The sequence below is a fragment of the Vombatus ursinus genome, unplaced genomic scaffold (assembly GCF_900497805.2).
Source record: "Vombatus ursinus unplaced genomic scaffold, bare-nosed wombat genome assembly UNPS02011369.1, whole genome shotgun sequence".
NCBI classification, from domain to species: Eukaryota; Metazoa; Chordata; class Mammalia; order Diprotodontia; family Vombatidae; genus Vombatus; species Vombatus ursinus.
Window position 1 is genome coordinate 7,291,093 of NW_020951147.1, and position 15,670 is coordinate 7,306,762.

The 15,670-nt window shown below is 39.1% G+C and overlaps 1 pseudogene; it reads right to left on the minus strand.

Moving 5' to 3' along the window:
* Nucleotides 1-13,422: 13,422 nt before the first annotated feature.
* The window catches only part of LOC114038732, a 28,849-nt pseudogene continuing 26,601 nt past the window's right edge, over nucleotides 13,423-15,670 (minus strand).

Below are 15,670 nucleotides of genomic sequence, written 5' to 3' on the forward strand. Positions count from 1 at the left end.
TATTCTCATTGTAATTGGGGGATAATATACACATTCAGTTGGTTAGAAGAATTTATCTTAACCTACAGGGAAGTAAGAGGGGAGGGAGATAAGAGATGGGGGGCTGATTAAAGGGAGGGAAGATTGGGGTGGTGGTGGTCAGAATCAAGACAATTTTGAGGAAGGACAGGGTGAAAGGGGAGAGCAAGAGAGAAGGATAAATGGGGGAAAATAGGATGGAGGGATATACAAAGTTAGTAATCAGAACTGTGAAAAAAAATTTTTACAGCAAGTTTCTCTGATAAAGGTCTCCTTTCTCAAATATATAGAGAACTGAGTAAAATTGATATGAACACAAATCACTCCCTAGTTGCTGAATGAGTCTGAATGAAGATCAAAGCATATTTTTAAAAAACTTCATTTTTCTTTTTTCTTTATATTTTTATATGTTTCATGTTTTTTCTTTCACAACATCACTAATATGAAAATGTTTTGCATGACTTTACGCGTATAATCTATATCAAACTGCTTGCCTTCTCAATGAAGGGTGGTTGGGTTGAGGCAGGGAGAGAGAGAGAATTTGGAACTCAAAATTTAAAAAAAATGAATGTTAAAGATTGTTTTTGCATGAAATTGAAAAAAAAATATATAAAAAAGAAAAAAACAGTCATCCCTGACCTTTCTGTTGAAAAAAAGAAAGTTAGAAAGAAAGGAGACCTTGAACCACAAGAGGTAGAAAGTATTCTAGTTGTAGGGAGACAGGAGTTATCTTTCTTGGTTGCTCTTTCTGGTTTGTGGCTCCCCTCATAGAACCCGACCAAGATCCCCGCACCCAAGGAGTGTCTTAAGGACTGTGGGGTGAGTGCTCCATAAAGATCATTGCTTGGTCTCTGGCTTCCAAGCCTTGGCCGTGTGGCCATGTGGCTTATCACCAGAAGCTTAGTGAAGGTGGGGCACCTGAACTTTGCCCCCAGGTGCTGATAGCACCTGTGCCCCTTTAGCAGGGTAGAAACAACCGAGCTTGGCATGGAGTTGGAACCGATTGTTGATATGGGAAGTTTCCAGATGGTGACTTCTCTGGCCAGCTCAGTGCTCTCCAGGTGTAGCCACTCCCTGGCCCAGCCCTGCCTGGATCTCTCCTTTGGGATCAGCCTCCCCTGCAACCTTTCTTGAAGCTTTTCTCCTCACTAGTTCCCTGAGGTCTGAGGTCCCTCTTTTGGTCACCCAGCCCTAGAAAGCAGATTTGAGGGTGTCTTCTGTGTTCTTACCCCAGGATTTGCTAATGATTACTCTCTCCTTTAACAGAGGTCCTTCAAATCAAGTAAATCGCAGATCTATTAGAGTACGATGTATTAAATAAATCAGTACATATATCACAATATTATGTTTATTGTTTATGATACATTTTACAATAACCGTATTATGTAGTGTGTATAGTATAAGGATAATTACCCATGATTTCCTCACTTTATTGATGGAGATCACAGCCTGTCTGTGACTTACTTGCATTCTTAGAGGTGCTGGAGGTTAAGGGACTTGCCAGCATCTGTCACAGGCCTGATCTGAAGGCTGATCTTCTTGACCCTGGGTGAATTACTCTCTCCACTATGCCAGAATGCTTCTTTGATCGGAAAAATGCTGCTTGTGTATTATAGAATTGCATATAGTATGTTGGACCAATTAGATTTCGTTACTGCTACATAATAAAAAAAAAACCCAAAATATTTTTTTTTTACCCACTTACCCCGTTTGCATTGAAAACAGCCTCTTTCTGGTCTTATTGGCCTTGGCCAGTTCCTTCTCCTAGCTCCCTGAAGCCAGTGTATCCATACCTGAGGTCACAGTAGGCTCCTCTGCTGTTCCGGCTGGGTGAAGAGCTGACGAGTGTCTTCCTCCCAACCCCCATCTCCCCACAACCCTACTGCTCCCCTTCTTCACTCCATTAATGTGTTCGTTTCTAACACTTTTGGTTTTTTGTCATCTTTGCCAATCTGATGGGTGTGATCTGGAATCTCAGAGTTACTTTAATTCCCATTTTTCTAATTATTAGGGATTTGAAGCATTTTTTAATATGTTGGCACCTGGGAATTGCAGTGGATAGGACACTACATGTAGAGTCAGGAAAACCTGAGTTTAAATCCTATTTCAGACACTGGATCTGAACTCTGGGCACAGAGTTGTTATGAGAATATAATGGGATAATATTTGTAAAGCAGCACTTCATGAACCTTAAAGATCTATAGGAATACTAGCTATCATTATTATTATTAATAGGTTCTTGATAGCATGGGTGTTTTTCCTTTGAAAACTGCCTGTTCCTATCTTTAGACATTTATCAATTGGGGAATGAGCCACCTGGATTTCTCCTTTCTTGATCCCAGATCATTCTGTTGCAAGAGTCTCATTTGCCCTATAAATGGCGATATAAACCCTTAGGTTTTACATAATGAATTCCACTTGATTTTTTATGCCAACTGTCAAGTTTTAATGATCTTTCTTCAAATTGATTTGTTTTTAGAAAATTTTTTATATTAATTTATTTTCAGTTTTCAACAATCACTTCCATAAGTTTTTGAGTTTTAAATTTTTCTCCCCCTCCCTCCCCCTCTCCTCCCCAAGACTGTGTGTAGTCTGATATAGGCTCTACATATATATTCCTATTAAACATATTTTCACATTAGTGATGTTGTAAGGAAGAATTGGAACCAATAGGACGAACCACCAGAAAGAGGAAACAAAACAAAATGGAAGGAAAAAAAAGAGCAAATAGTATGCTTCAATCTGCATTCAAACTCCATAGTTCTTTCTCTGGATGAGGATAGCATTTTCCATCATGAGACTTTTGGGGATGTCTTAGATCCTTGCATTGCTGAGAAGAGCTAAGTCTATCAAAGTTAGTCATCTCACAACGTGACTGTTACTGTGTACAACGTTCTCCTGGTTCTGCTCACTTCACTCAGCATCAGTCCATACAAGTATTTCCAGGTTTTGCTGAAGTCCGCCTGATCATCATTTCTTATAGCACAATAGTATTCCATTACATTCATATACCACAACTTGTTCAGCCATTCCCCAACTGATGGGCATCCTCTCAATTTCCAATTCTTTGCCACCACAAAAAAAGCTGCTATGAATATTTTTGTACATGTGGGTCCTTTTCCCATTTGTATGATCTCTTTGGGATATACCCCAGCTATTGCTGGGTCAAAGGGTATGCACATTTTTATAGCCCTTTGGGCATAGTCTCAAATTGCTCTCCAAAATGGTTGGATCATTTCACAACTCCACTAACAATGCATTAGTGTTCCCATTTTTCCACATCTTCTCCAACATTTATCATTTTCCTGTTTCATCATGTTGGCCAATCTGATAGGTGTGATATGGTACCTCAGAGTTGTTTTGATTTGCATTTCTCTAATCAATAGTGATTTAGAGCATTTTTTCATATGACTATAGATCGCTTTAATTTCTTCATCTGAAAACTGCCTGTTCATGTTCTTTGACCATTTATCCATTGGAGAATGACTTGTATTCTTATAAATTTGACTTAGTTCTCTATATAGTTTAGAAATAAGGCCCTTATCAGAGATACTGATCATAAAAATTCCCAGCTTTTCTGCTTCCCTCCTAATCTTGGTTGCATTGGTTTTGTTTGTGCAAAAACTTTTCAATTTAATATAATCAAAATTATCCATTTTGCATTTCATAATGTTCTCCCTCTCCTGTTTGGTCATAAATTCTTCTGTCCTCCATAAATCTGACAGGTGAACTATTCCTTGCTCTCCCAATTTGCTTATAGTATCAGCCTTTATATCTAACTCATGAACCCATGTTGACTTGATTTTGGTTTATAGTATAAGATTTTGGTCTATGCCTACTTTCTGCCATACTTTTACAGTTTTCCCAGCAGTTTTTGTCAAATAGTGAGTTCTTATCCCAGAAGCTGGAGTCTTTGGGTTTATCAAACAGTGGATTACTATAGTCATTGACTACTGTGTCTTGTGTATCTAACCTATTCCACTGATCCACTACTCAATTTCTTAGCCAGAACCAAGTAGTTTTGATGATTGCTGCTTTATAATACAATTTAAGATCTGGTATGGCTAGGCCACCTTCCCTAGCATTTCTTTTCATTAGTTCCCTTGATATTCTGGACCTTTTGTTCTTCCAGATGAATGTTGTTATTTTTTTCTGGCTCTATAAAATAATTTTTTTGGTAGTTTGATTGGTATGGCACTGAATAAGTAAATTAATTTAGATAGAATTGTCATTTTCATTATATTAGCTCGGCCTACCCATGAGCAACTGATGTTTTTGTCCAGTTACTTAGAGCTGACTATTTGTGTGAAAAGTGTTCTGTGATTGTGCTCATATAGTTCCTGGGTTTGTTTCAGGAGGTAGACTCTTAAATATCTTATAATGCCTACAGTAATTTTAAATGGAATTTCTCTTTCTATCTATTGCTGTTGGGCTTTGTTGGTAATATATAGAAATGCTGATGATTTATGTGGGTTTATTTTATAGCCTGCAACTTTGCTAAAGCTGTTTATAGTTTCAAGTAGTTTTTTTACTTGATTCTCTAAGTATATCATCATATCATCTGCAAAGAGTGATAGCTTTGTTTCTTCTTTGTCTGTTCTAATACCTTCAATTTCTTTTTCTTCTCTTATTGCTAAAGCTAACATTTCCAGTACGATATTGAACAACAGTGGTGATAGTGGACATCCTTGTTTCACCCTGATCTTACTGGAAATGCTTTTAGTTTATTCCCATTACATATGATGCTTGCTGAAGGTTTTAGGTAGATGCTACTTATCATTTTAAGGAAGACTCCATTTATTCCTATGCTTTCTAGTGTTTTTAATAGGAGTGGGTGTTGTATTTTGAGAAATGTTTTTTCTGCCTCTATTGAGATGATCATGTGGTTTCTGTTAGTTTTGTTGTTGATATGATCAATTATGCTGATAGTTTTCCTAATATTGAACCAGCCTTGCATTCCTGGTACAAATCCTACCTGGTCATAGAATATTATTCTCATGATAAGTTGTTGTAATCTCTTTGTTGATATTTTATTTAAAATTTTTGCATCCATATTCATTAGTGAAATTGGTCTATAATTTTCTTTCTCTGTTTTGATTCTTTCCAGTTTAGGTATCAGCACCATATTTGCATCATAAAAAGAATTTGGTAGGACTCCTTCTTTGCCTAATTTCCCAAATACTCTATACAGTATTGGAATTAATTGTTCTTTAAATGTTTGATAGAATGCACTTGTAAATCCATCTGGTCCTGGAGATTTTTTCCTAGGCAGTTCATTGATGGTTTGCTCAATTTCTTTTTCTGAGATGGGGTTATTTAATTATTTTACTTAATCTCTTCTGTTAATCTGGACAATTTATATTTTTGTAAATATTCATCCATTTCACTAAGACTGTCAAGTTTATTGGCATACAGTTGGGCAATATCATTCCTAATTATTGTTTTAATTTCCTCTTCCTTAGTGGTGGAGTCACTCTTTTCATTTTTGATATTGGTAATTTGGTTTTCTTCTTTCTTTTTTAAATGAAATTAACCAAAGGTTTATCTATTTTATTGGTTTTTTCATAAAATCAGCTCTTAGTTTTATTTATTAGTTCAATGGTTTTCTTAATTTTAATTTTATTAATCTCTCCTTTGGTTTTCAGTATTTCTAATTTGGTATTTAATTGAGGATTTTTAATTTGATCTTTTTCTAGTTTTTTTAGTTGCATGCCCAATTCATTGATCTCATCTTTCTCTATTTTATACATGTAGGCATTTAGAAATATAAAAATTCCCCTAAGAACTGCTTTTGCTGACTCCCATAAGTTCTGGTATGTTGTCTCATTATTGTCATTCCCTTGAATGAAGTTATTGATTGTTTTTATGATTTGTATTTTGACCCATTCATTCTTTAGGATTAGATTGTTTAGTTTCTAATTAATTTTTAGTCTATCTTTCCATGGCCCTTCATTACATATAATTTTTACTGCATCATGATCTGAAAAGGATGCATTTAAAATTTCTGCCTTTCTGCATTGGATTGTGAGATTTTTATGCCCTAGTACTTGGTCAATTTTTGTGTATGTGCCATGTGCCACCGAGAAAAAAGCATATTCCTTTCTATTCCCATTCAATTTTCTCCAGAGGTCTATCTTACCCAACTTTGCTAATGTTCTATTCACCTCCTTAACTTCTTTCTTGTTTATTTTGTAGTTAGACTTATCTAGTTCAGAGAGGGGGAGGTTGAGGTTCCCCACTAGTATAGTTTTGTTGTCTATTTCTTCCTGTAACTCCCTGAACTTCTCCTCTAAGAATTTGGATGCTATACCATTTGGTGCATATATGTTTAGTAATGATATTACTTCATTGTCTATGGTGCCTTTTAGCAGGATGTAGTTTCCTTCCTTATCTCTTTAAATAAGATCTGTTTTTGCTTTTGCTTTGTCAGAGATCAGGATTGCTACCTCTGCTTTTTTTTTTTAACTTTAGCTGAAGCATAATATATTCTACTCCAGCATTTTACCTTCACCCTGGGTGTGTCCCTCTGTTTCAAATGTGTTTCCTGTAAACAATATGTTGTAGGAATATGGTTTTTAATCCATTCTGCTATCCACTTCCCTTTTATGGGAGAGTTCATCCCATTTACATTCAAAATTATGATTACTATCTATGTCTTTCTCTCCATCCTATTTCCCCCCGTTTATACTTTTCTTTCTCCTTTCTCCCTTTCCCTCCTCACTAGTGTTTTGCCTTTGACCACCGCTTCCTTCAGTCCTGCCTCACTCAGTCCCCCCTCCCTTTTCTTCCCCTTTACCCTTACTGCTTCTTCCCTCCCTTCTATCCCCCCTCCCTTTTCTTTCCCCTTTTCCCTCTTAATGCCTATAGGGCAAGTTAGATTTCTATACCTAATATGTTATTCCATCTTTGAGCCAAATCTGATGAGAGTAAGGTTCAAATGATGCTCATATCCCTCCCTTCTTTCCCTCTACCGTAATAGGTTTTTGTGCCTTGTCCTGTAATATAATTCATCCTTGTCTGCCTTCTCCTTTCCTTTTCTCTCAGTATAATCTCTTAATTAGATCCAATTAATCCACTTCCTTAGAGCCATTTAACCCACTTAATTAGATTTTTAAAAATTATTACATCAAAGTCAACTTATAACCCCCCTATCTATGTATACCCCTTTAAAATGGTGTGATAACAATACAGTTCTCAAGAGTTACAAGTGTCATCTTCTCTTATAGGGATGTAAACAGTTTGCCCTTATTAATAACATGTTGTTTTTTTTTCTGTGCTGTTTACCTTTTATATGCCTCTCTTGAGTCTTGTATTTGAAGATAAAATTTTCTGTTGAGTTCTGGCCTTTTTATCAGGAAGGTTTGGAAGTCCCCAATTTCATTGAATATCCATCTCCTCCCCTGAAAGATTATGCTCATTTTTGCTGGGTAATTGATCCTTGGTTGTAATCCAAGCTCCTTTGTGGAATATCATATTCCACACCCTACAATCTTTTAATGTAGAAGCTGCAAGGTCTTGTGCAATCCTGACTCTGGTTCCATGATACTTAAATTGTTTCTCTTTGGCTTCTTGAAGTATTTTCTCTTTGACCTGGTAATTTTGGAATTTGGCTACTATATTCTTTGGCATTTTCAATTTGGGATCTCTTTCAGGAGATGATTGGTAGATTCTTTCTATGGCTATTTTACCATCTGGTCCTAGGACTTCAGGGAAGTTTTCCTTGATGATTTCCTGAAAGATGCTGTCCAGGTTATTTTTTTTCATTATGGTTTTCAGGTAGACCAATAATTTTTAAATTGTCTCTCCTGGATCTATTTTCCAGGTCAGTTGTTTTACCAATGAGGCATTTTACATTTTTATCTATTTTTTTTCATTGTCCTCTTTCTGTTTCACTATTTCTTGATCTCTCAGAGAGTCATTAGCTTCCAGTAGCCCCATTCTAATTTTTAACAAATTGTTTTCTTCTATTAGATTTTGTACCTCCTTTTGCATTTGGCCCATTTTACTTTTTAAAGAGATCTTCTCCTCAGCGAGTTTTTGTATCTCTTTTTCTGTTTGGCCAATTTTACTTTTTTTTTTCCAGCCAAAGGCAAGGTTTATTAGAACATCCATCATATTGGGCAGACTCTTAAGGAGTCTGAACATGGGTAAGCAGTGGCTAGACTTTAAGAATCCCAGCAGTTGCTAGATTATAAGAATTTAAGCATCTTAATGGAGACAAGATGGACCTTACATACAGAAAGACTGTGGGAGGGATCTAGGACAGGCCAAGTAGTCCATGAGGTAATAGAGTTACCAAGGGTGGGAAGTGGCCTGGGGTCATAGGGAGGCAAGACAATGGAGGGGAGATTGGGTGTAGCCACAATGAAAGGCCATTTGATAGGATTATAGCCTCATGCAAAAACCAGAGATTTGGCCATGTGGGAAAGTCAAGGGTTTTTCCTTTCTGGGGCCCAGATCCCAACCCCATCATTCCTCCCTCAAACAAATGGGACCCAAATTCTTTTGGAGTAAGGGGCAAAGGTCTCAGCTTCTGAAACTGCTTCCTGCTAGCAAGGGGTGTAGAGATGTCCCTGCCTCGAGGGGGTCCCAAAGAGGAGGTTGACTGGAACTGAACACAGGCTGCATCCAGGGAATGTTGTGGGGACATTGGCTGGTACTTGCTGTTTGCTACCAACTGTATGTGAATGGCCCATAGTCTGGAAGACAGAAAAGACTGCAGGGGCCAGATAAAAAACAGGGACTAGATTTAGCGCCCAAATGAGAGAATAAAACATCCTTAGCTCTATTTGGATTCAGATAATTCAGTTTTCAAACCATGCAGTATCAAATCCACCTCACAGCCAGACTCAGGAATAGCCAGGTGGGTAACATTCCTCTTCAAAGGAACATAAGGGGGAAACTGAGCCAGAAGGATCCCATCTTAGACTGAGGCTAAAATTGTCCTCTCAGCTTTTCCCAATGCTGACTTCCCATCAGTATCAACTTCTCTGAGTAGCTTGTGGCATTTCTCTTAGATTATTGATTATTGATGGATTATGACCCATGAGACAACTCAAAATAAAATCCTATGAGCTTTTACCTCAAACAACAAGTTTTACTAATCACAGCTTAGCAAAAACTTTTCCAGGATTTACATCTCAAACAAATTTATCCTAATGTAAAAAGCCAATCATTAGAGATTTCTATACACTTGCAAATTCTCAGCAAGCCATACATAACCCAAACAAGTTTTTTGGCTAGTTTATACATTAAAACAATAACCAACAATAGCTAAATTATTTTAGTGGTAACCAAATTATGAAAAGTTGCTTGACATAACTGATACAGAAAGTTCACCAATTTGAAACTGAAAACAAACCCATTACCAGTCAGGTGACTTCAGTTTTGTTAAGTGCACTTCCAAATTACTTTCCACAGAGAACCAACATCTCATCTTTAACAGTTAAAACTACAAATTTAAAAGAGCGTGCTTACCCAAGTTTGGAGGCCAGCTTCATTACCTTGAGCAGGATGTGCTGAACCTGGGTGATGCTTCCAGGCAAAGGCTGCCCCAGGGCCCAAGGCCATTGCCTGTGGGGCCCATGCTGTAGCTGCTGCCCCTACCCTCTCCTTCCTTTCCCAGGTGGGGGAGGGCAAAATCAAAGGTGTTTCAAAACTCCCTAATGATCAATCACAAAACCTCTAGAATGTGCCAAGATATTTTTAGCTGTTCTAACTTTCCCTGTAACCTCCATGAAGGAGGATTCAGAGGTGCAGAGGGAAGGGAGTAAGTAAACCTCAGGGAACCAAAAAGCAACTGCAGTTTTTCTCACTTCCCTAGCTCGGAGGGAATTAACAGATACACTTCCAGATAGGGCATCTGTCCTCATCCTCTATGCTGTAGAAGGTGTACCCCGGTCCATGGCCTTGAACAGACCCAGTAGACTGAGAGTTTGAGAGTGTCAGGCCCAGTGCTAGATAACCTCGTAACTGTCTGCCTGAAAAGCACCTCCAAGCCTTGATGCTTGGAGAGCAACCCTAACTGCAGAGCAAGAAAGGAGGAGATGGGGGGAGGCTTACGTACCTTCCAGTGTTGGCTGGAGAAGAACTTGGGGTTAGGCAGTTTCCCCGTATGGGCCACCAAAATGATGTGGTTTAGGGCTTCAGGAGTGCTGGATCCCCAAAATCACAACACACAGGTCCTGCCTGAAAGAATTCAACCCAAGCCTTCTTTCAGCCAAAGACAAGGTTTATTAGAACATCTGTCACATTGGGCAGACTCTTAAGGAGTCTGAACGTGGGTAAGCAGTGGCTAGACTTTAAGAATCCCAGCAATAGCTAGATTATAAGAATCTAAGCCCCAATTTTACTTTTTAAGGAGTTATTTTCTTCAGTGTACTTTTTTTTTCCAAGTTGGCCAATTGTATTTTTTTTAAGGACTTGTTTTCTATAGGCAATTTTTGTCCTTTCTTTTCCAAGCTATTGACTTTCTTTTGCATACCTCTCATGTCTTTTCCCAATTTTTTCTCCTACCTTTCTTATTTGACTTTTAAAATCCTTCTTGAGCCCTTCCAGGAAGACTTTTTGGGCTTCAGATCAATTAATATTCCCCTTTGAGGTTTTGGATGTGGGTATATTGACAATGTTGTCCTCTTCTGAATTTCTGCCTTGATCTTCACTGTCCCCATAATAAGAATCTATGGGCATTGTACATTTATTTTTGCTCATGGTGTTTACTTATTTCCTGACTTTTAAAAAAATTGAATTCTCTGGCTGGAGAGCAGGGGGCACTGACTCAAAGTTCTTGTGCTGGGAGCCCCAGGCTTGGTCACTGGCTCTGTGTGCTGTGGCCTCAGATGCTGGCAGTTGGAGGCTGTAGGGTTCTGGCAGCTTACCTGGTGTAGAACTGGAATCAGCAATATTGGAGCTCAAGTGGTAGGGGTATGTAGTCTGGCCCCTGGAACATGGCTGCTCACCTGGGCCTTTCTCTCCTTTCTTTGGCTCCTTGCAGATGGGTGTTTTGCTGCTGCAGGATGTTTCTCTGCCTGGAGTTTTCCCTCTTGGAGTTGTGCTTCCCAGAGTTTTGCTGAGGCACCGGGAGACCTGGCTGCCAGAGAATACCATAGGTGGTGGTTTTCCAAGCTGGTTTTCCCTGGTTCTCCTGCCCATACTGAGGCACTCAAGGGTCCTGGTGTTGGTGCTTCTCTGCTCCACCACCTGGGGTCAGGATCTCCCCCTGGTATGCTGAGGTGGGGCTTGCCACTAGCTTGCTGGGACACTTCCCATTCTGTACTGCTCCCCCTTTCTCAGAGCAAGAGGGGCCTTTCCTGTTAATCCTCCAAGCTTCCAGAGCTTCAGGACTGCTGCACTCCATCTTTCTTGCTGTTTCAGCTGTTCCAGGGTTTTTCCTGGGGTGATATTTTCTGGGCTTTCAGAGGTCAATAAGGGAGAGTGAGAGTGACTCACTTCTTACTGTGCCATCTTGGCAAGTTGATTTTTAATAATTCAATTTTATTCAATTCAATTCAATGAACATTTATTAAGCCCCTACTGGACCAGGCACCTTTCTGGGTGATGAAGAAACAGAGAAAAAACAAAGAAACAAAAAACCCAATACTTGCCTTCTGGGCGTTTACATTCTATAGGGTGAATGGCAGATATAGTACATACAGGGGAAAGAATATAGCAGGCAATTTGAGAAAGGAAACTGGGAGAATGATAACTAGGAGAATGAGAAAAGTGTTTCCATTGAAGTTGATACCTAAGGATTGTCAGAGGAAAAGATAGTTTGGGAAAACAACCCAGGCATAGGAGCACAGCTTGGGCAAAGGCATGTAAGTGGGAAATTGAAAGACAAGTTTGGCCAGAAGAGAGGTGTGATAAGGGGAATCATGAGAACTAAGTTTGGTTGGAGCCAATTTGTGGAGGACTTGAAATGCATGGCAGAAGAATTTGTCTTTGATTGCAGAGGCAAGAGGAAACACAGGAGAATTTTGAAGAAGCAAAGTAGGAAATATCAGAAATCACTTTTGAGTCCCTTTTCCAGCCTGGAGGTCTTGAAGCAGGGGCAGCTAACTTCCCTTGGAAATCTAGGTTCTACTCAAGAGGAAGCTTCTCAGGGAAGGGACTGTCAAAGGGCAGGTTTTCAAGTCACTGATTTTGGAATGAGGGTAGCATTAAGTAAAGGGGCACAGGTCCTCTGTGGAGTGTTCTCTGAGACTTTATTTTAAGTACATTTTGCATTTATTTATCTGGGTCTGTGTTGTCTCCCCAGGTAGAATGAGAGCTCCTGGAGAGCAAAGCTTGATGGGTTGTTGCCTTTGTATCTCCAGTGCCTAGCATTTAGTAAGTGTTTAATTTTTTAATAGTGTTTTATTTTTTCCAATTACATGTAAAGACACATTTTAACATTTGTTTAAAAATTTTGAGTTCCAAATTTTCTCCCTCCCTTCCTTACCTCCCTCAAATTTAAGACTGTAAGTGTTGATTGATATAGGTTATATATATGCAATCATGAAAAGAATATTTCTATGTTAGTCATGTTGTGAAAGAAGAAACAGGTAAAAAAAAAAAACATGAGAAAATAAAGAAAGTGAAAATAGTGTGCTTCGACCTGCATTCAGACTCTACCAGTTCTTTCTCTGGAGGTGGACAGCATTTTTCCTCATGAGACCTTTGGATTGTCTTAGATCATTGTATTGCTGAGAATAGTTAAGTCATTCATAGTTAATCATCATACAATGTTGCTGTTACTATGTACAATGTTCTTCTGGTCCTGCTCACTTCACTTTCCATCAGTTCATGTAAGTCTTTCCAGGTTTTTTGAAAACATCATGCTCCCTATTTCTTATAGTACAACAATATTCCATGATAATCGTATGCCACAACTTGTTCAGCCATTCCTCAATTGATTGACATCCCCTCAATTTCCTATTTTTTGCCACCACAGAAAGAGCTGCTATAAATATTTTTGTACAAGTAGGTCCTTTTCCTTTTTTAAAAAAATCTCTTTGGGAAACAGACCTAGTAGTGGTATTGCTGGATTAAAGGGTATACACAGTTTGATTTGCCTTATGATTGGGCATAGTTCCAAGTTGCCCTCCAGAATGGATGGAGCAGTTCACAACTCCACTGACAGTGCATTAGAGTCCCATTTTTCCCACATTCCCTCCAACATTTATAATTTTCCTTTTCTGTCATATTAGTTAATCAGTTAGGTATGGGGTGGTACAGAGATGTTTAGTAAGTATTTAATTAATGCTTTTTGATTGATTCCCACCACTGAGAACTCCTGGAAGCCTGGAGTGCAAGCAGAACCCCTGGTGCTCTAAATGCTGGACACATTGCCTCCCCACTAGGAGATGAAGAAGCTCCAGGTTAGACTACATCTGTTTTCTTCTCAGTCAGACTCCTGGAGCAATCCTAAAACCGACTTATTTTCACCATGGTTTCACCTTCATCTCTTGGTCTTGATTCTTCTCTTGAATGTCTTCCCATGAATGAATGGAAAGAAAAGAAACAAATGTGAATGCATGTAATGGAGGGAAGGGAAGGGAAAAAGCATTTACAAAGCACCCACTATGTGCCAGACAACACCCTAAGTGCTTTTTACAAATTTTGCCTCATTTGATTAAGGGGGAGGAAACTTGTATGAAATGGAGAGCCAAGCGGCCCTTGAGGGCTATCAATGACTATTGATAGGATGTGTCTTTGTATTTGGGTGCCACCTGGTGGTAATGCCACCCAAGACTTCTTCTTCTGTTTTCATCTCACAATTAAATCCAAGCATTTGTTAGGCATCTGTTATGTGATGGTCACTGGGGATACAAATGAATGGGGCACAGTAGAAAGAGCCCTGCCTCTGGTTCTTTTTACCTATGTGACTGTGGCCAACCCATTTAATTTCCTCCTCTGTAAAATGAAGGGATCAGACTCTCTGGGGTCCCACTCAGCTCTAAACCTCTGATTATATGAACATTCTGAGCCTTTGAGAAGCTTGAATGCCACTGGACAAATACTTCCTTCTGTGGCCCAATGGAGAAATGAGCTGGGTTTGAAGTCCAGGACCTGGGGCCACGTCTCAGCTCTGGCAAGACTGTGCCCCACTTTGTTTCCTCAGCTGTAAAATGAGGGGGTTAGACTTGCTGACCCTTAAGGTTGTGTGTCAGAGCTATTAGAGACCTCAGATGAACAGTCCCTACATGGTCCTAATGCCCAAGGTCCCATGGTGATAAACTGGCCAACTGGAAGTTGGATCCAAGGCTTTGTAGTCCAAGTTGAATGCCTTTCCATGGCACCACAGGACCTCTGACCTCTGACCTCTCCTTCACTGGCTCTCCATCCCTTCCTGACATCTTAAACTCAGGAAACATCGAAGGGCCCTCTCCCTTTCCATCTCCCTATTCTTCCTTGGCTTCCCAGACCCTGTTTTCTTCTTGTTGTCCTCCTACCTCTCTGACCACTCCTGTTTCTTTAACTGGCATCTCACATTCCTTCTACCCCCTCAATGTGAATGGAAAGAATATTAGATTTGTTAGTTTCCTATTGTGTGAAGGCAGTGTAGTAATGTACTGGGTACTGAGCATACAAAGATAAAGTCAGGTACAGTCCCTGCCCTTAAGGAGCTTACCATCTATACAAATGGTACACACTCCTTTCATCCCCTTCTCTTAGAAGGATAGGCAAACTTTTTAGACCTTCAAGACAACTGTGAAGACTGATGCCTCTTTTCCCTTCCTTACCTCTCCTGTCAATATCATGGAGTACCTCCCTCCACCTATCCATACCCCACCACCCGTTTCCAGCTCTGGAAAAGTACTGAAAACAATACTGCCATTGCTCCTAGAAAGGCCTTGTCAATCAGTTCTGCTGTGGCTCCTCTCACCCTCTCTGTGATTTTTCAGACCAAAACTCTCTTCCAGGCTCACGAGTCTCTCAAGTATATTTTCTTCCCCTAGTAGAATGTAAGCTCCTTCAGGGTAGGGATTTTTTATTTAGATATTTGTTTCCCAAGTGCTCAGCACAAAGCTTTATTTTTTTTATTATTAATTTATGTTAAACTTGAACTAAAACTTAAATACAAAATGAGAAAAGAAAAAAAAAAACATTGTCCCACCACAGCAGAATGTACGAGAGGATTCAAAATATACAGGAATAAATTTCCATTTCAAGAAAGCCTATATAATAAATACTATGTATTGTGTTCAGAGCAGTCCATCTTTTCTTTGCTTCCTTGTAAGTTTTCTTTAGTTCTCTGCTGTGCACTTTTTACTTTGTTCTTTTTCCTTCCTTCCTCCCCCCTCCAGGAATTAAGCATGGACACACAGACACACACATATGTGTGCATCTATCTATCTATATATCTCTATACATACACATACATATACTTAGATATCTATAATTATACCCATATACAGACATATATATTCACATGCATCTATGCAAGACCATACTATACTTCTTTGTTCTCTGTTTCTCTGAGGATGGATAACCTCTTCCTTGATAAGTCCAAGTCTTTCCCTATTTTTCTAAGTCCACCAGTTCATCATTTCCTACACCACAGCAATATTTCAACCTTATACTGTCTAGTTATTTTAAATTGTCTAAAGCAATATTTTGATTAATATGGCTGACATATAGTGTAGTTTCCCTACTTTTCTCATTTGATTAA